Consider the following 25,370-nt stretch of genomic DNA (forward strand, 5'->3'; position numbering starts at 1 on the left):
TTCATTCATTCATTCACTCACTCACACATTCAGCAAATATTTGAGATCCTGCTCTCTTCCCACCACTAGGGATCAGGTGGTCATCCCAAACAGGTGAAGCATTTCCCTATCATTTTATGATGTAGTGAGAGAGGTAGGCATCCATCAGTAATCTCCCAAATAAATACAAAGCCACAATGTGGTCACGGCTATGAAAGAAAGGCATGTTGCCTCTGAAAGCCTCTAAGAGGAGGATTGGATTCAGGCTGCGAATGAGGAAAGGCTTCCTTGAGAAAGTGATTTTTTTTTCTTTTTAGGGCTGCACCTGTGGCATATAGAAGTTCCCAGGTTAGGGGTTGAATTGGAGCTGCAGCTCCTGGCCTACACCACAGCCAGAGCAATGCAGGAGAGCCATGCCTGTGACCTACACCACAGCTCATGGCAACGCTGGATCCTTAACCCACTGAGTGAGGTCAGGGACCAAACTTGCATCCTCATGGATACTAGTTAAATTCATTACTGCTGAGCCACAATGGGAACTCCAGAAAGTGACTTTTGAATTCACTAGTCACTGACAAGTGAACTGGTATTAACTGGCACAAAGGAGGAGGGGAGAGACCATCATCGGCAGAGAGAATGGGGCTGCAAAGAGGCCATGGCAGGAGTGAAGGAAAAGGCGGCCATGACACGTGAGGGAGGGAGATGGTCCCAGATGAGGCTGACGGGCGAGGAGGCAGCTGGCAGGTTCAGAGCTGGGTTAAAGGGCTGAAGAGTGATAAGCACGAGAAGGAAAGATCTGGAGGTCCATGATCAGATATATATGTATTTTAAAAGTTCCCTCTGTCTGAAGAGTGGATTACAAGGGGATGGGATGGGCAGAGACCAGCTCAGGGGGGCGCTCCAGTAACAGATCAGGACGGAGGATGCTAATGTGAGATGGGGAACTAGCGATGAAGAGAAGAGAACAGACTTGGGAGATGTCTTGGAGATAGTAGGAGACAGGAAATCATGCAAGGGAAAGGAATTTTGAACAGTGTAGAGAGTTTTGAGGTGATGTTCAGCTCAGAACGTCTGAATTTCCCATCCAAAACCTGAGAGATTTATATAAACCTTGCCACTCTGGTGACAGACATTCATACATGTGTTTTGTCTAAAAGTTCACAAATGCATTATAAGGCTCTTCCATTGCTATAGCAGCACTGCAGCATTTCCTATGTGGTGTAGGTGTGCCTGATATTAAACAGAACAGAAATGACCACAGCAATAAATTTCCATTTGAGAGGTTCTTTACAGTTAAGGAGGAACCTTCAGTAAAGATTAGGTTTTGAGAATATTGTTGATCAGCTCAGAACTCTATGCAATGTGTTATCTATTGGCTACCAGGAATTGATCAGTCTATTGTGAACTAGAGTGAGAAAATGATCAAGATGTTGTGTAAAAGTGATTGATTCAGAACTAAGGAAGCTTGAATATAAGGATCTTAGACTACGCATCATCCAGTAGAACTTTCTGGGAAGTTGGAAATATTCTCTCTTTGCACTGTCCGACACAATTGTCACTGGCCACATGTGGCTGTGGAATCATTTAAAAGTGGCTGGTGTGACTGAGAAATGAAATTTAGGAATTCCCATCGTGACGCAGCGGAAACGAATCCGACTAGGAACCATGAGGTTGCAGGTTCCATCTCTGGCCTCACTCAGTGGGTTAAGGATTCAGCATTGCTGTGAGCTGTGGTGTAGATCGAAGACGTGGCTCAGATCTGGCATTGCTATGGCTCTGATGTAGGCTGGCAGCAACAGTTCCGATTAGACCCCAGCCTGGGGACCTCCATGTGCCATGGGTGTGGCCCTAAAAAGACAAAAGACCAAAAAAAAAAAAAAAAAAAGGAATTGAAACTTCGAATTTCTGTTTGAATTGATTTAAATTTAAATATGTGTTATTTGATATGGCCAGTAGTAGTGTATTGGAGAACATACATCTTAACAGATACCAAAACAGGAAAACTAGGCAAGGCTCTCTTAGCTAAAAGTGCCACCAGTAATCTGGTTAATACCAGAACTGCACTCTACATTGCTTTTATTTGACGCATATAAGTGTGCATAAGTTGACAGTTGATAATTTTGCATGCCTGCGAACTTCAGGTACCCATCACCATACCTAATATTTATTATACACTTAGTATGTGACAAATGCTTCATAGCATTATTTCATTTATTAGAATTCACTCAATTTAACATTTATCAAACAACTACAATATACTAGGTATGGGATTCTGCTGAGTGTCCTACAAGGCATCGGATGGAGCCTCTCTTCCCAATGGCAACGAAGCAATATCCAGTCCAAGGGTCAGTAGAGTCACTCTTGAGAAGCCGAGATTAAGTCAAGGAAAGGGGAAACTTTTTTTTTAATAGATACAAAGACATAGCATGTTTTATTTGTAAAATCACCTCCCCATAAAAACTAGGAAACTAAGACATCTTTCTTATCTTAAGAGAATATGCAAAAGCTATTTTGCCACTTGTTTAAAAGGAACACGTTTTAAAAATAAAAAAATAAAAGGAACACATTAAAAAAAACCAAGGCATTAAGCACTTATCTGAACCCTAACTTCTAGATGGCCTCTCAGAAGGTGGCACCAAAAATTTCCAAAATCTAGGATGACAGGATTTAAAATTAAATTTGATTGCTATCACAATAGAGTTATCAAGATTGCTATAGAATAATCTAGAACATAGCCATGGGGGCACTCTTATGAACCACAAGGATGAGGCATTTTAAGTAGAAGTGACTGATGGGGTGGCTTTACCGAGGGGTTTTGGAAGTATGGAATCCAAGGCAAGCCAAGCAGGCAAGGGTTGGTTAAGCTCCAGGAAGAACGAGACTTGGCAGAAGGAATGCCATTTTTGAACTTTGTTAGATTGTTGTTGGTAGTGTTGTTGGTAGCTTCTCTTCCTCGTCTTTCTCAGGTGAGCTCTCTTTTTTCTATTTCTGTGTTTCTTCCTCCAATGCAGAATGCCAAGTCCTCAGTCTCTCCAGCCACAGCAAACTTTTAGCCCCTGGTACAGCTCCCAGCATAGAGGCAAGTACTCAAGAAATGATGGCCTCTTCTCTGCCCTTTGCCAATTAACTAACCTCATTTAAGGGCCATCCAGTGTCATGTGCAAAGCCCAGCAGAGAGACATCTGCACCCTCAGCATCTTTGCCTGGCATCCTCTCCATTAGCATAGCAGGCAGCCTCTGGGCAGAGTTTGGGGATTTGTTTTATGACGTGAAACATAATCAATATGATGAGAAGAGCAGAAAAGAAAGCTCTGTTACACAGTACCTCCTGACAACTTTTCAGAATACTCTCTAATATGCCAATTGCTATAATCCTGGTGCTTATGTGCTGCTGAATGGATTGAATAAAGTGGATGGTGGTTAATTTCATCTTACTATCATTCTTATTTTCCTCTGGTTCCTATAAGTACAGGGGTACTGTTCATGCACTCAACATTCCACTCAAATTAGGGAATACAGAGAGAGACCATGTGATGAGACACCTCTGCCAGTAAAGCTGTTCTCAGTTAAGGGAGAATCAGGACTGGTCTCTCCAGGACAGAGGGTTTTTCTGGAGCTTTTCAAGGAAAAGGAAGTAGAGTCTGCAACACAGAGGTTGTTGAGGTCCAGCCAGTCACATTCTTCTTTGTAAAAGATGCCTCTAACTTACAGCTTCAGGAAGGGGACTAAAAGTTTACTGAGACATTATAAATATGTATTTTTTGAATGCATACATCTATATATATTTAATTTTGTATACAGAAAATTTTAACTTAGAAATGACTAGTGAAAATATTTAGGCAATATAGAATTATTATACATGTATTTTCCTATCTTCATCACTGATCCAGACAGTCCTCCTCCTAAGATGTCCAAGAAGAGGCAGTTATACAGAACCTGGGGAGGAAGGAAACAAGCCATTAGACATCTCTGCCTGCCAGGCAAGGACTGCAAATCAGAGCTTGGAAAGCTGGGTACCTAGGCCACTCGAGCATGGAAGAAGAAGCCATGTTTTAGCTCAGTAATTGCTTCCCTTTGAAAAGAATCATTGTTTTTAAATAAACTGAAATCAGAGTTTCAATCCTAGGTCAACAAGAGCCTGAAAATAACAGAAAGAAGGAAATGAAAAGGAACGTCTTTCTGATTCCCACAGAGGGATGTTCTAGGATTTCCTTCGCTGGAAGGCTTTAAATGCAAGGCAGACAACCTGCTCTCTAGGATGATGGGACCGGGAGCCTGCCTGGTGGAAGGAAATGGTCAGGCAATTCGGGGATTCCTGTAGCTCTCTGATTTTAGGGAACTCTCTCTCTTCCCAAAGGTGTGTGTTATTGAATGGAATGGAATGAAGGGCATGAGAAGTACTCAAGAGGCAGTAAGCTCTGATCATACATGCGCCTAAAGAGAAACAATAAAGAAATTTAATAAACACATAAAAAGGCTGTTCTGAAAAATCCATGTGAAATTCTTACCTATAGATACTGACAGATGTTAGGGTATGAAGCTAGGGAAACAATAAAGATGCTTAGAAACAGTCCAGTCCTGCCAAAAAAAAAAAAAAAAAAAAAGGTATTGTTTAAAATATGATAATTTAACTCTAATCTAATGCCCTTTTGACTTCTCTTCTGCTGCCTTATCTAAATGTAGGATGCACTGATAGAAACATGTTTCTGAGCTTGTTACACTAAAATTTAACCTCAGATCTCCAGATCTCACTGGCCCAGGAGGACAATGAAGCTATTGTTAATGGAGGACACAGTCACCTTCTGCCCTTCCCAAAACTTCCATTCCTTTAAATCCCTTCCATCTGGTTAAAGTGACCTGAGGGGGTCTTCTCTGCCCCCCATGAACAGCATAAAGCTCTCCCCATGTGCCCTATGGAATGTACTGTTATCTCTTTTTCTCCTGACCTGGTGCTCCATGATCGCTGTGTTGGCTGCCTGAAGGCCCAAGTCCTTTTAAAATGTTTATTTCTTTGAGCTCAACTTTATTAGAGATTCTGATTCTAGATAGAGGCTATGATCTCCGTTACCAGATTTAACAAATAAAAATACAGGATGCCCAGTTCAATTTCAGATAAACAAGCTCTAATTTTTTTTTAGTGTCCCATGCAATACTTTGAGGTATAAACTGGAAACATTATTCATTGTTTCTCTGACATTGAAATTGAACAGGAAATTCATTGAACAAATGCATGACTCTATATTAGGAAAGGAACATGGGGTAATGTACAATTGCATGAACATTTTCTACTGGCTAAATTACTTTAACAATTGAAAGAAGGCAAATCCTTTATTCTGTAAGAGGTTTTATATTTGATTAATCTGTACACCGGTTCTTTTTGTGTATGTAATAGAGTATGACACATCTTAGAGTGGGAAGTTTTTGGATTAAGATAATAGATTTAACACATACCCCTAATTTTACCCTCTCTAGACATCTTTAGTAATAAAGTTAAGGGATTTTCTTAAATGACGTAAACCCACAAGAATGAGAAAAAGAGGAGAGAGAGCAATAATAGCAAACTAATGGGAGCTAGAAAATAGGAAGACAGATGGTGACTGACTCAGCAGAGCCCAGAAAGCTGAATCTTAAGCTAACAGTACAGAAAACTGAGGACCAGCCTAATTTGTACTCAAGTTAAAATTCTCAAAAGCCTCTGAACCTAGTTGGTTCCAGGTATCTAGATATGACGAAAGGAGAGGCTTAAATATGAAAGAGCAGTAGATTCCTAGAATCCCATACCCCCTCAATGCTTGTCCTGTCTCAGCATGTTTGCAAGTTGATTCTATGGAGACAGCACAGGAGGAGTTGGGGAGGGCTCTGTACTTGAGACGTTAGGGCTGCATGTCTCACCCACAGGAAAGAAACTGACTCTGTGTATTGAATACAAATGCCAAGGACCCCCAGACCCAATCCTTTTGCTCCACTCAGTTTCCAGGACACCAGCAGCCTTTTATCTTGTGGGAGATTGAAAAACTCTTCTCTGGCTACCAGCCCAAGAAAAAGACCTAAAGTTCTAAAATCAGGAGATTTCCTCAAAGCATCCCACACTGATTGCATTGTACTTAACCTCCAAGTCAACAAGCCCTGTGTGCTCAGACATTCCAGTTATCTTTCTAACCCCCACTTGTGATATAGAGCAGACCACCACCAGACATTTCTGAAAAGCTTCTCCCTGAAAGGCAATGAACAAAATATACCCCCCTGAAGAAAAACAAAATAAGAGCAATTTGGAAGAAACCAATTATTTTCAGGCAAAAAGTAAAACTCTGTTTTTAACTATAGAAATATAAACTGAATCTATATTATCAGAAAGCAGATCAGTGGATGCCAAAGACCAGGGCTAGGGGCAGAAACTTCCTGGAATAAAGCACAAGGGAGCATTTGGAGGATTGATGGAAATATTCTATATTATGATTATGGTGGTGTGTACATAGAGAGTACACTTAAAGTGGATGTATTTATTGTATGTAAATGATACTTTAGTCAAGTTGATATTTAAAAATCTCTGTTAGTAATAACTGATATCCTAAAAAAAATAAGAAAGGGTTATTGCATCCATGAAACAAGAACAAAATTCTGTGTGAAGGTGGAGGAGGGGGATTCGGGGGGCAGGAATAAGCTCTCTGAAATTAAAATGTCAAAATGAAAAAGAAAGTTGAAATTGACCAGAAAATAGAGCAAGAAATGATGAAATAGAAAATAGGAGAGGAAAAAGTAAGACGATTAAAGGACCTTCCAGGAATTCCAAAACGCAAATACTAGGAATCTCAGAAAAGGAACATATAGAAAATAGTGAGGAGAAAATAAGCAGTAATTCATGAGGTCATCCTAGGCCTGAAGGATAAGTTTGGAAAAGTCTCCCAAGTTCCCAAATGTTAAAATTTGGATAAGTTTGAATAAAAATTGACTCACACCAACGACTGAAATCATTGTGAAATTTGAGAATGCTAGAGGAAAGAGAGAAGCTTCCATGAGTTTTTAGAGAAAAAAGAAACCTCATCAAAAACAAAGAGTCTGGCATAAAAATGACTTTGAATTCCTCAACCATATCAGAAGCAAGGTCAACACCGAGCAACACCTACGGAACTGTTTGGGAACCTTAGTTTTAATCTAGAGTCTATACCAAGCACAACAATCAATCAGTATGAGCTTAAACTATACGAATTTTCAAAGAATCAAGATCTGATTAAAAATGCCCATCAACTCTCTCCCAAGAAAGACAAGATGTGCCCCACTAAGTAAGAGAGAAACCAAGAGAAAAGAATACAAGGGGTGTGGGGAAAAAAAGATATTAGCATAGGAATACTGGAAAAATTATCACCAGGAGCATGGAGAAGAGCTATTCCAGGATTCCAGGTGTGTGCCAGATATGGAGGGTCAGACAGGGTACATATGAGAGCAGTGTAAGCCAGCACCATCACAAGGTACACACTTCTAACCTGGGGACAGGATGTCCAGGAGCCTGGCCAAGACACTTGCTTATACTGGGCCTCCTCTGACCACGTGCTGATGAAGTCTCTGCCCTTCCCTGCTTGCCTTACTGCCCTACTTGTGGATGTTCACATCACTGTCCCCCCTTTCCCCAAAGTGCTTTGAACGTCTCCTAAGAAATGGGTTCTGATGAGCTTAGAAACATAAAATACAGAGCAGCTTGTTTTCTTTGGCTGCCAGTTGTCCCCACGATGACAAACCCCATGTTTCCCAGACACTTGTGACTTTGCCCACTGACTTCCTCAGAAAGTGTTCTTGTAAGTTGTCAAAAATTGAAACCTGATTCACAGACTCAGGACAGTTTATCTGTTTCTAGAAGCTTCTTCCTGATGGTGGCAATTTTGCCTTTTCTTTACACAGCTAGATTTGAGCTTGCTACTCTCTTTTCACAAATAAACAGTTACCACTTCAGGGTATGTGTGTAAGTGGTAGATGTTTAAAGAAAAGCAGAGGACTGAGTAACACAAAAATCAGGACAGTGGCTGTATCAAAGGATGAGGAGAGAGGAGAGTGGTATCAAGGAGGAACATGTGGAAACTTCTAGGTCAGGGTGGTGTTCTAGGACTTAACCTAGATAGTGGATACATTGTGGCCTATTTTTATATTATTTGTTACATATATACTTTTACATGTGTACAAATACATTTCACAATTAACAACATTCCATAGCAAATGAATCGTGCTTTTGCAGAGATTAAAATGTTCAACTCTGGCTCTCATCTTTCCAAATACCCGGTGGGCTTCCTCAGATGTTAAAGCCTTGACGAACACGATGTCTACAAATCCAGTTTTAGACATTTTATCCCCAAATACATTGATGTGCAACATTTCAAAGTTGCTAAGGACGTAAAACTTGATTTCAAATGATAAATATTCAAGAGTGCCTTTCCTACTTTCAGGTGTAAACGAACAACATAGTAATTTCATTTTAATTGATCAATGCCCTTTGTTTCAGAAGATGAAACCTCTGTAATTTCCAATGACATTTTTTTTTTCCCCAGAAAGTCTTTATTGACTGGTAAGACCTAGAACTGTTTTAAGCATTCTCCCCTAGGCAGAGGCAACTGAGAGAAAAGACACTGCAGAGGCTGTGGGAGAACCTTGATTAAACCGATGACATGTGAAATAGGAGTGACACAGGAGACATTATTAAATGATTAGGTTGAATATTGAAGGGCTAAGGTAGCCTGGAGAATTGTGAGAAAATGGAGTTCCACATCTCTGTTGAAAAAAAAAAATCAGGATTTATTGGTCTGGTGGTTGGACTCATTCAAGTCCCATCCTTGTTAAATTTAGCAAATATTCCTCAGAGAATTTCAAGACTATTCCAATGCTAAAGGGCTATAAATATTTCACAAATTTCTATTTTGATTAAAATTCTTTACCGCACTACCAAAAGAAGGCCTTCCTGAGAGAAAGTATGCAATAGTATGCTCTCTGTATTTCCTAATCTGGGCGAAGGAGAGCCAAGGACAGTGTAACATGGGATTAATCTTCTCTAATGTAGGTGTTCATTGTGGACTCCTTGACTAAAAAGACATTGTTAAGAATATATTAAACAATACAGTTAGTTGAAAGCTCATTTCAAGTCGTTCATAGAATTTCTATAATTGCTACTCATCAGGAAGATGACAAGTGTTTAAATGAATGCTTAAAAATCTAATATACTTCCTAGATTTCTAGAGGAGTGTGGGCTCTTAGACCCACATGCATTTAGAAGCACTAAGAGCCTAGGCATTCTCTTTACACCCGTATTAGAAAAATACTTCTCCAGTTAGACTGGGACCGAAAATGTTATTTTGAAAAGAGAATAAAAACAAAAGAGCAAAAGAAAACCATGAGCTAATTTCCTTGCCAGGATACATACTGACATTGAGCAGACTAAAATTAACTACAGTTAATTTTCAAGTGAGGGAGGAGTGCTTTTATGCGTCTCTAGACAATTTGGTTTCATGCTTCTTTTTGTGACTTCCTCTCAGATTTTAAGTTGCCATTTTATCAGCACCTCTAGAGTCAAAAAGCAGCTGTCTCAACAATTTTCTCAGAGTATCATCAAGGGCATTTTCTGGACCCAAATATCAAGTTCAACTTCTGCTTGAATATATTGCTTGTTGTAGTATTCATCCCATAGTCCTTTATTGAGATTTTCCCCTCTATAAGAAGCTATGTTCTTTGTGTTCATTTAAAAACCTTAGCATCTTTGGTTAGTATTTTTAGGACTCTATTAGTAATGACCCTTAGGAATGTTTATTTAGGGTATCCAAAAAGATAACAAAGAGTTAATACAATAAACACCAATGCACCAATGCACCAATGCCACCTGGCTTAAATAAAAAACCTCATCAGTAAAATGTGTTTGTGCCTTTTCTGGATTACACCTCCTTCTCTTTACTTGCGAAAGATGATCACACTCCAGGATTGCTTCCTGTCATTCCCATGGATTTATTTATACTTTACCACATATAGATGGGTTCATAAATAATATAATAAGGTTTCACAAGGTTCACATTCGTATAAATACTGTATGCACTCTTCTGTAACTTGCTTTTCACACAATATTATGTTTTTGAGATTCGTGAGTGTTAATATTGCAGTTATAGTTTATTTTCAGTATTATGAATATTCCACAATTTGCTTATCCATGCTTCTGCTTCAGATAATTTCCAACTTTTTTTCTAGCACAAACAATGCCAAATGGAAATTCTTGTACATGTTTCTTTGTGCACATGGAAGAGAATAGGGTATATGTCTAAAACTGGGCACAGGTGTTTGCACCTCACTATTATTAGAAACTGACAGAGTTCTTTTCGGTGGTTGTAGCAATTTATATTCCCTAGATTGTGAATTAAAAGTTCTCTTTTCTCAACATCCTTGGCAACGTTTTTGCTGTAAGACTGTAAATTTCATCAACTCAGTGCCTTAGCAGTGGTAACTCATTGGGCACATAAGATTCTCAAAAATGCCGTCTGCATCATGTGAGGGTCTTCAAGTAATAATTCTGGCACATTTGTAACTCACCACACACTTCTCTAACCGTGGGTTATCAATATTTCTTTGACACAGCTGAAGATTGATCCCAGAGGAACCAAAAAAGTATAAGATAGCATTTCTATCATCTTTAAAATGTTCTCTCCATCCATAATCCCTGGTCCTCAAGCCTTGGGAGGCATGGAAGGAGGGTCTTGAGGTCACTTTAGAGCACTTTAAACAATGTCTGATCACAGGCAGCGTGTATCAGGGATAGTTCGTTTGCTGTCCTTGCTTCTGCTCTACCTACACTGGACACATCATCAGCCCATTCCCAGTGAGAGGTAGAAGGATGTAGACATAGATTAGCACAGTAAATCAAATCTTGAGTTTGAGAGACCGAGAGACTACATAGAAATAAGGTTTTTGAGAATTGTCGCAACTTTGACAACTTCAAATATGAGTAGTTTAATTAATTAATTAATTAATTATTTCCCTTTTCAGCCACACATGTGGCATATGGAAGTTCCTGGGCCAGGGGTCAAATCTGAGCCACAGCTGCAATCTGAGCCACAGCTGCTGCAATGCTGGATCCTTAACCCACAGGTCCAGGCCAGGAATTGAACCAGAAATCAAGAATGCACAGAGACAAGCCGGATCACTAACCCACTGCACCAGAGCAAGAACTCCTACAGTTTTTATTTTAAATGGGGTACGAAAATATCACCTAGTCATTCTGATCATAAACTTATTCAACAAGTATTTTGGAATCAGATCTGTATAAGCTACGGGTGGTATTCCCAACATAGGGGAGAGAGAGATAAAAATAATTATGATCACAAATCTTTACAAAGGAGATGGTGTTTTGTTTTGCTTTTTTTTTTTTGGTCTGCACCCACGGCATATGGAAGTTCCTAGGCTAGAGACTGAATCAGAAATGTAGCCGCCAACCTACACTCCAGCTACAGCAATGCCAGATTCAAGATGTGTCTTCAACCTACACCATACCTCAAAGCAATGCCAGATCCTTTAACCCACTGAGCGAGGCCAGAAATCCAATCTACGTCCACATGGATACTAGTCAGGATTGTTATCACTGAGCCACAATGGGAACTCCCCCCCCTCCACCTTTTTCTAAAAATTCCAGATAGAGAAGGAAATGGATAATCAAAACACTGACTTATGAGCTCCCATCAGTGGCTCAGTGGTAATGAACTTGACTGGTATTCATGAGGATGCGGGTTCAATCCTTGGTCTCACTCAGTGGGTTAAGGCTCTGGAGTTGCCTTGAGCTGAGGTGTAGGTCACAGATGTGGCTCAGATCCCACCATTGCTGTGGCTATGGTGCAGGCTGGCAGTTATAGCTCCAATTTGACCCCTAGCTTGGGAACTTCCATATGCTTCCATACGCCACATATGCAGCCGTAAAAGTAAAGGCCAAAAAAACCCCCAAAAAACAAAGAAAAAAAAACCCCGCTGATTTATTCATAAAATGATTTTAGCCCATGCTTAAATCAGTGATGAAGCAAAAGTCAAGAAAAAAATAAAAACCAAGTTTGTCCTTCAAGTCTAATATTTTATGACTTACTAGATGACTGAGTTTAAATCCCAGCTTCACCGTTTCCTAGATACATGACCTTAGACAAGTAAAGGAAACTCTCCAAGCCTCAGTTTCCTAATTAATAAAATAGAGGAAAAAATGGTATATACCTTCTAGAGTTACTGCTATGAATAAAGAAATGAATATATGTAAAGCACTAAAAGAATATACTGCCACTCAGTTACTACTTAATAAATATTTGCTACTCTAGGGTCACTCAGTAATAGTGCATGGAGTAAATGTCCAATGTAAGGACTTAACTCTGTATTTTGTAATTTCATCTGAATAGGTCTGGAAACAAATATCTCCTACAAAATGATGGATTCAGTCACTTTGGGACTCTATGGTTTTCTGTTGCTATTGAAGATTTTGACTTCAGCTGCATATTTGAATCAGATCTCTAACCACATTAAACTTCTAATTTTGTTCCTTTTGTAGGATGTCAGAACATTTGTCTACTGTTCATCACAGGTGCTTAATCTCTGCTCCACTTTTTGAGCCTTTTTTTTTTTTTTTTTTTTTTTTAAATCTCATTCTGCCTCTGGGAATGACATTTTCTCTCTTTCCACTTCAATATCATTGTTGAAGCTTTGTGTCTACCTGTACTCAAAACTTAATATCTTCACACTGGCTTTGGTTTTGAATGCCATTATTGGGGGGATGAAGGAGATAAATATAGAGCCTCTATTCCCTTTTCATGTGGAAGTCTTGAGCGCCTCCACCTTGTGGCAGTTGCCAGCAGTGGGCTTTTTGTAAAACATTCTCTGTGCTTTTATCAAACCCAGGCCACGCCAGCATGTGAATGAAACAGACAGTGGCAGAGCTCCTAGGCAACCTTTACATAATCCTCCCTGTGCTGTCTCCTTCTTGGGCACACCGTTACCCTACTGGAGCAGGATATGAGGTAAGGGAAAAGAGCAGAAGAATAATCTAAGCTGTGGGATATGAAAGGAAGGAATAGGAGGGAAAAAGAGGAAGGAGGGAGAGTGGAACAAGAAGTCAGTGTTTGTTTAAGGTTTGTCATACCCCGAGGGCTGTGCTAGATGCTTTAGACATGTGATCTCCTTTCATTCTGTGTGTGTGCGCGCGCGCGCGCGTGTAATGTGAGAACCTCCTTAGCAAGTACTTCGTGAGCTCTCTTTGGAGAGTAAATGGATATTTTGGAGATGGGAGAAGATATACTCATTCTCAGGTGTTTTGTACTGTTGCTTCCCAGTTGTTGACAGGAACATTTAATGATACTCTTGGATCTCAAGTATCGGTTTTAAAATAATAGTGGTAGTAGTAACATATTTATTCTCACTTCAGATTTAACTGCAAGTGAAAGAGAGACTGAGAATTAATTGTACCCATCAATTCATTGTCAGTCTTGGAAAGAATTCAGCTAGAGCCCACAATGTGTAAAGAAGTGTACTTGGTACTGCTGTAGGTACACATAGTTACCATATGCATGAGTGCCAGAATCCATTTTAATAGATCTAAAATCTGTATTTCTGAAAATAAAGTTAACTACGTAGTCTGGGAAGTGCAGCACTGAGGAAATGAAATTTGATCAGGGTATTGATGATGGCATATAGATGGACAGAGCAGAGAGAAGGAAAGCACTCCAGTCAGACAGAGGAAAACCCAATTCCAAAGTTGGTGGAGATGCTTTGGCAAGGCTAGTTTAGAATCACTTGGGAAGGATGGGTCTGTGCTATAGTCTACATTTAAAAATGTACCAAGTCAATGTAGCAAGCTCATTATTATTTTCTAAATGTGACTTTATAATACAGAACCCAGTAAGGGTAATTTCTTATTTGCTCTTTACAGAAGAAGTAGCACTGAAGCAAAGGCTTACAAGTTGCGAGTCGTAAGTTAAGCTCACAGCTTCCTCTAAGACTGAGTGCTGTATTATCAGTATTAACTAAAGAATATGACTGTTGAGGGAGTTCCCGTCGTGGCGCAGTGGTTAACGAATCCGACTAGGAACCATGAGGTTGCGGGTTCGGTCCCTGCGCTTGCTCAGTGGGTTGACGATCCGGCGTTGCCGTGAGCTGTGGTGTAGGTTGCAGACGTGGCTCGGATCCCGTGTTGCTGTGGCTCTGGCGTAGGCTGGTGGCTACAGCTCTGATTAGACTCCTAGCCTGGGAACCTCCATATGCCACGGGAGCGGCCCAAGAAATAGCAAAAAAAAAAAAAAGACAACAACAACAACAAAAAGAATATGACTGTTGAAAGACAGTGCTTGGGATGTTTATTTTTGCTACTGTCTGATGGAGCTAGGATGGAGAGTGTATGTACTTACTCCTTGAATGTTTCTGAGTCTCTCTTTTACTCCATCTCAATTTCCTATAACCTAACAGTGACCCTTAAAAGAGCAAAGAAAATCTTTGCCTATGGGTGAAAGGAATTCTTATGCTACTCATTAATATTCCTTTGGGAGAAATATTCAGAGAAGTTTCTAAAGTATAATTGTTCTCCAAGGGAACTCAATTATATTTTTGAGAAGTTTTTATGGAGATTACTTTCCATATCAAATATAGCATCCAGCACTTGATCAAAACTAAGGTTGATATCTTGCCTCACAAGTACAAAAGCCAAGGTACAGGGACAGTTATGAATATACCACTTGGTGTTCCTTGGAGGGTAGAGGTTTGAGTGCAGTCTGAATGCAAGCCAGTGAGAAACTCCAGGTTGGGCTTGTACAGGGAGACAAAAGAGTAGTGGATTTTGCATCAGAAAACAACAAGCTCCATCTCCAACTCTGCCACTGCCCTGTCCTTAGGCTTCTTACCATGTTTACTTCCTACTTTGTACAACAAGAGAATGACACTTTGCTCACAGCAGAGTTGTGGGGCAAGTCGTAAGTGTGAAAATGCTGTGGAAACTCTTAAGTGCTAGACAATTAGAGTTGAATGTAATTGTGATTAAAAGGGACTCATGTGAACAGTACTCAAATTAGCATGTAAGGCAACCCTGGCAGCTATAGAATTTCTAGCATCTTTAGCTTCTGTCTGATGGATACACTGCTGAGGGCTGAGTATTCGAAACAGCAGGGTTGAAAACTGTTAATGGATTTTGCTATTTGGTAGAGCTTAAAACTATGCTTGTTAGAGGACATCGTTTATTGATAACTACATTATGCCATTATTAATTGATCTTTGAAACATATAGCAATAATTAGTATGAATTATTTTGAGTCTGAGAGTTAATATGCTCATACCCACATGGTTTAGACCCTGGGACAACTCAAAGAGAAATTGTCCTACAAGCATATGTGAGTTGTCACCAGTCCTTAGTGCTTTTTAGCATCATGAAAAAGTGATGATACCAAAAAGGGAGAACATGTAAGAATATACATTCACTGGACATGTAGAGGCTAGTTTCCTTCCTATTGAATTAATTACCATGTGTCATTGAGTTAAATACGTTATTGGTTGGGATTACATTCTCCTTCAGTATTCTTCTAACTTCATGGATTTAGGAGAATGAATAGTAAGAAAGATTATTTTAAGGACCAATAAAATAAGTTTATTCCTTCTATGCCCACCTTCTGGAGAGTTTTTTAAAACCGTAAGTGACAGTTGAATTTTATCAAAAACTTTTCCTGCATCTATTGAGATGATCATGTGTTTTTTATTTGTCAATTTGTTAATGTATATCACACTAATTTTATTTGTCAGTGTGCTGTATCACATTGATTTTGAAAGATATTGAAAAATCCTTGTACCCCTTGGATAAATCCCACTTGATTATGGTGTATGATCCTTTTACTGTATTGTTGGATTGGCTATCTGTTTTCATCAGTGACATTGATTTGAACTTTTCTTTTTTGTGTGTGATATCTTTGTCTGGTTTTGATATCAGGGAAATGCTGGCCTCATAGAATGAGTTCAGAAGTGTTCCTTCCTCTGCAGTTTTTTGGGGAATAGTTTGAGAAGGATAGATGTTAACTCTTCTCTAAATGTTTGATAGACTTCACCTGTTCCTGGACTTTTTTTTTTTTGCCAAGAGTTTTAAAATTACTGATTCAATTTCATTATTGGTAATTTGCTCATATTTTCTATTTCTTTCTGGTTCGATCTTGGGAGAGTGTGCATTTCTAATGCATAAAGGAAACATACCTCAACATAATAAGGGCCATATATGACAGACCCACAGCTAACATCATAGTCAGTGATGAAAGGCTGAAAGCATTTCCTCTAAGATCAGGAAAAAGGCAAGGATGTCTATTCTCACCTCTTTTATTCAGCCTGGTATTAGATGTCCTAGCCACAATGATCAGACAAGAAAATGAATAAAAGGAATCCAAACTGGAAATGAAGACTTAAAACTGTCACTGTTTGCAGATGACATGATACTATACATAGAAAATCCTAAAGATGCTACCAGAAAACTACGAGTGCTCATCAATGAATTCATTAAAGTTGTAAGATATAAAATTAATATACAGAAATATGTTGCATTTCTGTACACTAACAGCAAACGTTCAGAAAGAGAAATTAAGGAAACAATCCCATTTATCATCACATCAAAAAGAATAAAAGGCCTAGGAATAAACCTACCTAAGGAGGTAAACGTCCTGTACTTGGAAAACATTAAGATACTGATGAAATAAATTGAAGACAACACAAATGGATGGAAAAAGATACCAAGTTCTTGGAAAGGAAGAATTAATATTGTTAAACTAAGCATGCTACCCAAGGAAATCTACAGATTTAATTCAATCCCTATCAAAATACCTATGGCATTTTTAACCCAACTAGAATGAATAATTTTAAAATTTGTATGGAAAACACAAAAGACCCAAAACAGCCAAAACAATCTTGTGAAAGAAAAACAGACCTGGAAGAATCATGTTTCCTGACTTCAGACTATACTATGAAGCTACAGTAATCAAAAGAGTATGGTACTGGCACAAAAACAGACACATAGATCTCTGGAACTGAATAAAGAGCCCAGAAATAAACCCACACACTTATGGTCAATTAATCCACTACAAAAGAGGCAAGAGTATACAGCAGAAAAGACAGTATCTTTAATAAGAAGTGCTAGGAAAACTAGACAACTCTATATGAAAGTTTGAAATTAGAACATTCCCTAACACTGTATTCAGAAATAAACTAAAAATGGATTAAGGACCTAAATGTAGGACCAGAAACTGTAAAACTGCTAGATGAAAACAGACAGAACACTCTTGACATAAATAACAGCAATATATTTTGGATCAGTCTCTTAAAGCAAAAGAAATAAAAGCAAAAATAAATAAATGGGACCAAATTAAAAGCATTTACACAGCAGAGGAAACCACTGACAAAATGAAAAGATGACCTACTGAATAGGAGAAAATATTTGCAAATGATATGACTCATAAGGGGTTAATATTTAACATATACAAACAGCTCATACAACTCAACATAAAAAAAAAACACCACCTGATTAAAAGATGGGCAGGAGATCTGCATAGACATTTTTCCACAAAGGAAATGCAGATGGCCAACAGGTACATGAAAAGGTGTTCAAAATTGCTAATTATTAGGGAAATTCAAATAAGAAACACAGTGAGATGTTACCTCACTCCAGTTGGGGAATGGCAATCATCAAAAATCTACAGATAATAAATGCTGGAGAGGATATGGAGAAAATGGCACCTTCCTATACAGCTGGTGAAAATGTAAATTCATGCATCCCCTGTAGAAAACAGGTTTCTCAACAAGTAAAAATAGAACTACCACCTGATCTAGCAATCCCACTCCTGGGCATATATCTGAAAAAAAACCAAAAACACTAATTCCAAAAATACATGCACCCTGATGTTTGTGGCAGCGTTATTTCAATGACCAAGATAAGGAACAACCTAAATGTCCATCAACATTTGAATGGATAGCAAAGATGTGGTATATATATTCAATGGAATACTACCCAGCGATAAAAAAGAATGAAATTTTGCCACTTGCAGCAACATGGATGGACTAGAAGGTATTGTGCTAAGTGAAATAAGTCAGACAGAGGAAGACAAATACTGTATGATATCATGTGTGTGGAACCTAAAAAAATACAACAAAATGGTGACTATAACAAAAACAAAGCAGACTCACAGACACAGAAAACCAACTCTTGATTACCAGTGGGGGTGAGGATAATAAAGAGGGAGGGGATTAAGAGGCACAGATTATCATATATAAAATAAGCTACATGGATGTATTGCACAATACAGGGAATATGGCCAATATTTTATAATAATCATGAGTGGAGTATAAACCTTTAAACAATGTGAATCACTATATTATATATCTGTAATATATATAATATTGGACATCAACTATACTTTTAAATAAAAAATAATCGAGAAGAAAGAAAAAGAGAATTAACTACTTTATTTCTAGACTGGCAAGTACCACTCTCAGAAAAAAAAAAAAAACAATAAAATAATATTTGGCTGTTGGTTCTTTTTTGCCATTGTTGTACATTAGAGTAGGATGACCAACTCACAAGCAATACACCTTAAGCTTCTGAAGAATCCATAGCTTCTTTTGGGTTCAGATACTGCATATTGTGTTGATGAACTCTGAGTGATTGGTGAAAATTTGAAATAAAATACAGCTATTTCCATAAGAAATTATTATGTACCAGTCCTCTGTAACAAAGGCTAATAGAACCTTCTGCTGAAGCTAGAAGCAAATTGTAAAAGTTTGCTCTATTTAGATATTTTATTATGCATTAAATTATATAGCATTGACACTATGCTTTATAATGAGGTGTAAGTCAAATGCTAAAGAGGGATACATACCATTCCAACAAGATCCAATTAATCCTAAATCTGCTGATTATAGTCTCATTTATTAAGGACATATGCCCACTGCTTTAAAGAAATGCATTGTTAAAGACTGTCTCCCAAGATAGATAAAAAATCATTTATTATGTTTCATGCACATCTATCTAAATGGAGGCTAATGCACTTGGAGTCAGTGTCGGGTTTCCTACTCTTTCTCAGCCCTTTTGTGGGTGATATGTCCCTTCGTGTGCCATCTGAATGTGCTTTAGTTTTTCTTACTCCTCAGTGTAACCTGGGTATGGTCAATGTCGCCCAAATACTCTCTCCTGAAGTATTGGCACAGTGGCAGCCTATAGCTAGTGTCTGTCTCAGGGTGATAGGTCAGATAGAATGGGGATGGAGAAGGCCATAAGGTTCATGTTCAACAGTGTCCCCCTTGCTCAGGAAGCACCATGAAGTCCGTATATGCTGTTCTTTTGGGCTATTTCTTATTTCTCTATCTGCTAACATTGAAGTTTAGAGGTGTCTGTATTTTTGTAAGTGTTTTCTTCTTCTTCTCAGTGATACACATTATTTGCTATCAAATTAACACATGAAAAGTGTGGCATTGCATTACATAACTGCAGAAACTTGGATGCCTTTCAGTGCTTCCCCCCACCTCCTTAATTCTCCTCCACTGTAACCAGTGTTTCAGAGTTTTTGAGAGTCCTTCACTGGAGGCTTCCTAACTGTACTTGAATCTCCACATTCTCATGAAACTAGCTTCTTGCTTTGCTGTAGCTGGAGAAGTTCCAGATATTCCTATGAAAAGTCCTTTCTAAAAGTAGAAACGATTCGACAGAGGAGTCATCATGCCCTGGATCAGAGCTGGCTCATAAAGCATTTAGGTCCCTGCCATCTTTGATTCTCTATGCTTTTATCTGGCAGAGTCATCTCAGTGCTCCCTGTACTAATATAGGCTATGGTATTAGACAGGGAGCACTGACTAAAGCAAGGGCTTTCATAGGAAGGTCATTTATTTTGAGAGTAAAGCTGGGGAATGGGGAGGGATGGGTACAGATAAGGAGACTGAAACCAGGAAGGAAAAAAAAGTCCATCTGAGAGTGCACTTGTGAGTTGGTTATGTTGTGGGCTTGATCCTGCTAGAACTGTGTGAGGCGCTGTACAGAATGTGTCTCCGTATTATCCATCTAGAGGGGAGGCTGCAAGGCGCGAGTGCTTGTCACATTACCCAAGGCACCCCATGAAGCCCTTTGTTCACAAAAGGCCCATGAATACCTTGAGAGAAACTGATGACCTTCAATGTCCAGTCAGCAGCATTCCTGATTTCCTGCTTGTCAAGTAAAAAGGAAGAGTCTGCTTGGGTAGTTTTTTGCACATGGATTAGATTATATCACATCCCTATTGCTATTAAGGTTGCTGTGGAGTTCCCATTGTGGCTTAGTGAGTTAAGAACCCGATATAGAGTCCATGAGAATGTGGGTCCAAGCCCTGGCCTCGCTCAATGGGTTAAAGGATTCAGCATTGCTGTGTAGATTGCAGATGCAGCTTGGATTCCTGTGGCTGGAGCTCTGATTCAACAACCCTGGCATGGGAAACCTCCCTATGCCTCAGGTGTGGCTGTAAAAAGAGAGAAAGAAAAAAGAAAAAAAAGAAAGAAAGAAAGAGGTTACTTTTATTATCACAATGAATGAATTGAATTCTGGATTCTATCTTAGTTACCTAATTCCGTCCTTTTATTTTTTAAGTGAGAAAATAAGAGCCCAGAAAGGTAAGATGAATGTCCAAAATCATACAGTAGTTCAGAGAAAGAGACTATTTTTTATACTGAGGGTCCTTGACTCTGTGGGTATGCCCTATCCACCATACCTAACTGCCTTCAAAAATGCAAAAATGCAAAAAATCTGAACACAGCTTGAGATTCAGTCACACTAAATTCCTGAATTCAAGGACTCTTAGAGATGGGGTAATCAGCCACGATGTACAAGTGATAGGATTGCAAGAAGTCTTATTTTGGTAAGCACCATTATTTGCCAGTATCTCCTATCTTCCATTTCCAGATACAAGGAAAATTCCAATTCTTTGAATGGCCACGTGACAAGTTCTAGCCAATAAAATTGAATGGAAGTGATGTTTATAACTTTTGGGTCAAAACACCTGCCTGTACTTGAATCTCCAGCCACCTCTTTCCCTGAAATACTGTTGCAGAAGTTCACGTGTTTGAAAGGTTGCCATCTTTAGATAGCAAAGCTTCCATTGTTGGACTTCCTGGGACAAAAATATGAACAGAGTCCTTCTTCTAACCTATACCAGGCTTGTAGTTGGAGTAAGATACCAACCTTTGTTGTTTTAAACCAATGAGGTTTGGGGGTGGTTCATCATCACAGTGTAACCTAGCCTTTTCTAACTCGTATATTTTGGGAGCAAGGTAGTTATTTTTATACCTCTTGAATCACCCTCATCTTTGATTGCTGATCCTGTTCATATCAATTATGGGTTTTCTTTAATGTGATGATAAATTTTGGTTACATTTCCTAGCAACTGACTCACTTTTATTAAAAATGACTTTTGATTAACAATCATTTTTATTAATGATGATTCACCTCTGTGGCAGTTATGAGAATACACCTCAGAGTCCTACAACTACAGGGAGGGAGGGACCCAGCACCTCCAACTACAGTGATTAACCAAGGGACCCAGCACCTATGCTCTAAAATCCATCATTGTGTCCAGAGGCTCCTAGCCTCTGACTAGCTGTAGGAAGGATCCCAGAGCAGGCATCTTTTTGGAAGACCTAGACTCTTCTGATGGCCAGCTGGTTCAACGACTTCCAGGTGACCTTGACAAACCTTCCTTAGATGGAATTTTATTCTAGGACACCGCAGCCCACCTTCCCTTCTCTTTTTATTGGAGGTTGGACCAGCCCTGCTGTCTGACAGTTTGCCAAGCTGTAAGACCTGCTGCCCACTGTTTTCTCTCACACAGGCATTTTCCCTAATAAAGACATTGTACATTTAATTCCATCTTGGCATTTGCTTCTTGAAGAATCCATGGACTTCCCGTGTGGCTCGCAACATAACTACTTGGCGTTGCTTCTTGTAGAATCCAGACTTCCTCCCCTTGTCATAACTAAGATTTGCCGCAAATTTCAATTCTTTCTGGCTCTGCTTTCCTAGTGATCAGATTCATTATCTTAAAATTATTAATTTATTTTCATTCATAACCATAAAGTGTAGAGCTACAGAGATGCTTGGAGAGCTGATCCAGAATTCCTCAGAATGTAGATCAATCACATCAGAACCAGTTGTGCTGCTTCTTTAAATGCGTCTCAGACCTGCCTACTGAAACTGAATCTCCGAGGATGGGACCTAAAAACCTAAATTTTTAAACTAGCTCCCAGGATATTTTCTCCTTCGTATTATGGAGAGTCACTGTTCACGTCTATAAATTGGAAACCTAGAGAAAGAAAGAAATTCCAATTACTTACCTGATTAAAGTCACAGTTCAGCCTAAAACCTTGTTCTCCAAATTCCAACGTCAGCAAATTATTATTTACATTGTGTACCATATTATGCCACTTATATCCCAAATCTCGGAAATTCCTACCCTCAGACTCTTTGATGAGTTGAGTAATCAGAACTTATAGGAAAAGATCTTTGACCTTTTGGTACACATAAAATTTATTACTGTTTCCAAAAATCTAACAAATACCTGTCCATTTTTAAAGACTTTTAACTCAAGGTGATAGCCAACAGTCATGAGCAATAAACTGGAGAGAGAATTATGACTATTTTTCCTGGAGCCATAAATCTAAAAACATCACAGCTGATGATGTGGATTAAAGAAGAGTTTCAAAATTATATCTATGGGATATTTTTGGAATAGACTTTTTAATGATCTGATGTTTATTTTAAACATGTGAAATAATGAGGTCATGCAGAAGTTGGCCTAATTAAGATGACCAGTTTAATAACTAAATTAGATTTGGTTAGCTACATTTATACTCCCTACAGGAACACAGCATATGCATTGAAAAGAATCTTGATAATTGAAGAGATAGCTCACTAAAATAAAAGAAAGAAAACAAGCAAATGAACAGAAAAAGGAAAAAATGAATAGCAACAAAGCTACAGCTTATCAGAAATATGTGTAAGTGAGGGATATGGATGAAATTACAGAGTTTGGACACACACATATGTGGCAAAAATCACATGGAGAGTCACAATCTGTGACAAACTGAAAATAAATATAATCAGTAAGCACAAAGGTCATGCATGAGTAGTAACCCCTAAGTGAGATGGAAGTTAGTAGTTTACCATCAACATTAGGTGAGCTTATACCACTAATATTTTGCTCAGTTGATTTCCAAGTTGGAAACCACTGGAGAGTGAAGGCATTTGTTGTTGCCAGTGGCAACAAAAATGTAAATGTATTGGGCTTATTTATCCTAGAAAAGTCAAGTACACATCTGCTTTTGTCAGGAAGAACATGCTAATTATTGGAATAGAAAGACTTAAAAGGACTTCAATTATAGAAAGTAGTAGCTTGTTTATGGGAGTAGAAAACTTAATGCTGGGAAAAGCTTCTGGTTAAGAAGATAGATTCCATCATGAGAGATCACATTTGTTTCATTCACCATTGAATACTCAACACGTAGAACAAGGCCTGGTACCTAGTCAGCATTTGAACAGTGATGAAAAGGACGGACGCATATGTTTTGATCATTGGAAATCTGAGAGTTCGGGTGTTTTCCATGACAAAAAGGAGAAGTTAAAGTGAAAATTAATTCAAGTCCTTTTATAGATCCAAGTCTGTGGTCTAAGCCTGGCTTCAACATCCCTGACTGAAGGATGGGTTCAAGGTTATGGGTCTAAAAACTTTGCTGGGTCCCGCTATTCATTTCAGGTGAGAGGAAGCAGGGAGGGAGAAGTGGAAAGATAATGTAGAAAAAAATATATTGAAAGGACATTCATGGGTTTAGAAAATGTTAATTACTACAGAAAGTTATGGTGGTAACCACAGCAGGAGTATGGGGTTTTACCATGTCAGTTAGCTGATAGTAAAAAGATGGGTCCACGTCATGGCTCAAGTTGACCTTCTTTTTTTCCACACGCATGTTTTCAGTATAACCATATTCTCCAATGTAAATATTCATCATTACTAGCTTTTCTCTCTGTACACATGAGTATCTGTACACTCACCAAAGACCCTTCTTCTCCAGTTAACACAAATTCCTGTTGCTTACTGGGTATTTATAGATATTTGTGCTTTCTGAAAAATTAAGTAAAAATAGGACGTTCCCATTGTGGCTCAGCAGTAATGAACCTGACTAGTATCCCTGAGGATGACAGTTTGATCCCTGGCTTCGCTCAGTGGGTTAAGGATCTGGCTTTGCCGTGAGCTGTGGTGTAGGTCACAGATGAGGCTCCGATCCTGTGTTGCTATGGCTGTGGTGTAGGCCGGCAGCTGAAGCTCCAATTCAACCCCTAGCCTGGGAACTTCCATATGCCACACATGCGGCCCTAAAAAGCAATAATAATAATAATAATAATAATTATAAATAATTAAAAATAATCCTTCACAGAATCAGAATCCCTTTAAGTATTCCCAGGTTGTAAAACTCATTTATTGAAGACTGTATTCATGAAGGGCTTGTTGTCAATCTCTATTTGATTATCTGATCTTGTCAGAACAATTAAAATGAACAACCACTGGAACCTAGTTCTGGGAATTGAGAGTCAAGTCAGGCCAAGACATCCAGAGAAGGGATAAGTTCCTCTGATCTGGAAAATTGATGCTACACAGCTCTGGGCAAAAGAACGTCTTTTTCCACTTGACGTTTTCATAGCAGCCCAAACTTCATGGCTTTCCAATTGACCTTGGCCAAGGTTCTTAGTGTTTAGCACATCAGCTTGGGACTCACTTCTCACACTAACACCACCTATTGGGAACTCCTGATAAGGCCCCAATTAAGTATCCTGTCTGTCTAAATATATCCAAACTATGGCTTCTAACACTGAAGTCAGTAAGGAACAATTTGCTAAACCAAGTTTCTTTTTTGCATATTGCTGTTTTGTATTTATAGAAATTGATAAAAGGAGGATAGTCTGCCCAACATATGTTACACAATAGCAATTCTGTTATTTTAAAAGTTTGACCTGCAACTAGGAAAGGAAACACATAATTCTGCCTTTCAATTCATGGGATAAGAGTTGAATAATAAAGTAATATTTTGTTAATTTTATTTCCAATTTTTTCTTCTGTCCTTCTTTAACACAACAAGATCAAAATTGCAATATATTCCAATGAATAACACTCTTTGAGATAACATCTAGTAATTCCTTACAAGCTTTCTACGTAAGTATCTTCTATTGAAATATTAAAAACTGAATTGAAGTCGAATCTTTCCTTAGTTGTTGCTTCATGTATCTCAAAGGCTTAATTTCTTTCCATTTCACCCCATTTTGCCTTGGTAGTATCTTCTGCTTCCAATAATGGGATTTTTTTTTTTTTTAACTTTCCTGGGTATCTGTT

At 38.7% G+C, this 25,370-nt stretch overlaps 1 long non-coding RNA gene across 1 annotated transcript in view; it reads left to right on the top strand.

The window, feature by feature from the left end:
* The window catches only part of LOC106510065, a 144,878-nt gene extending 131,688 nt beyond the window's left edge, over positions 1 to 13,190 (top strand). Inside the window, exon 4 of the long non-coding RNA XR_002343286.1 lies at positions 12,865 to 13,190. This is a non-coding gene — a long non-coding RNA (uncharacterized LOC106510065). The remainder of the gene's footprint in view (positions 1 to 12,864) is intronic.

This window comes from Sus scrofa, chromosome 4 (assembly GCF_000003025.6).
Source record: "Sus scrofa isolate TJ Tabasco breed Duroc chromosome 4, Sscrofa11.1, whole genome shotgun sequence".
Taxonomy (NCBI): Eukaryota; Metazoa; Chordata; class Mammalia; order Artiodactyla; family Suidae; genus Sus; species Sus scrofa.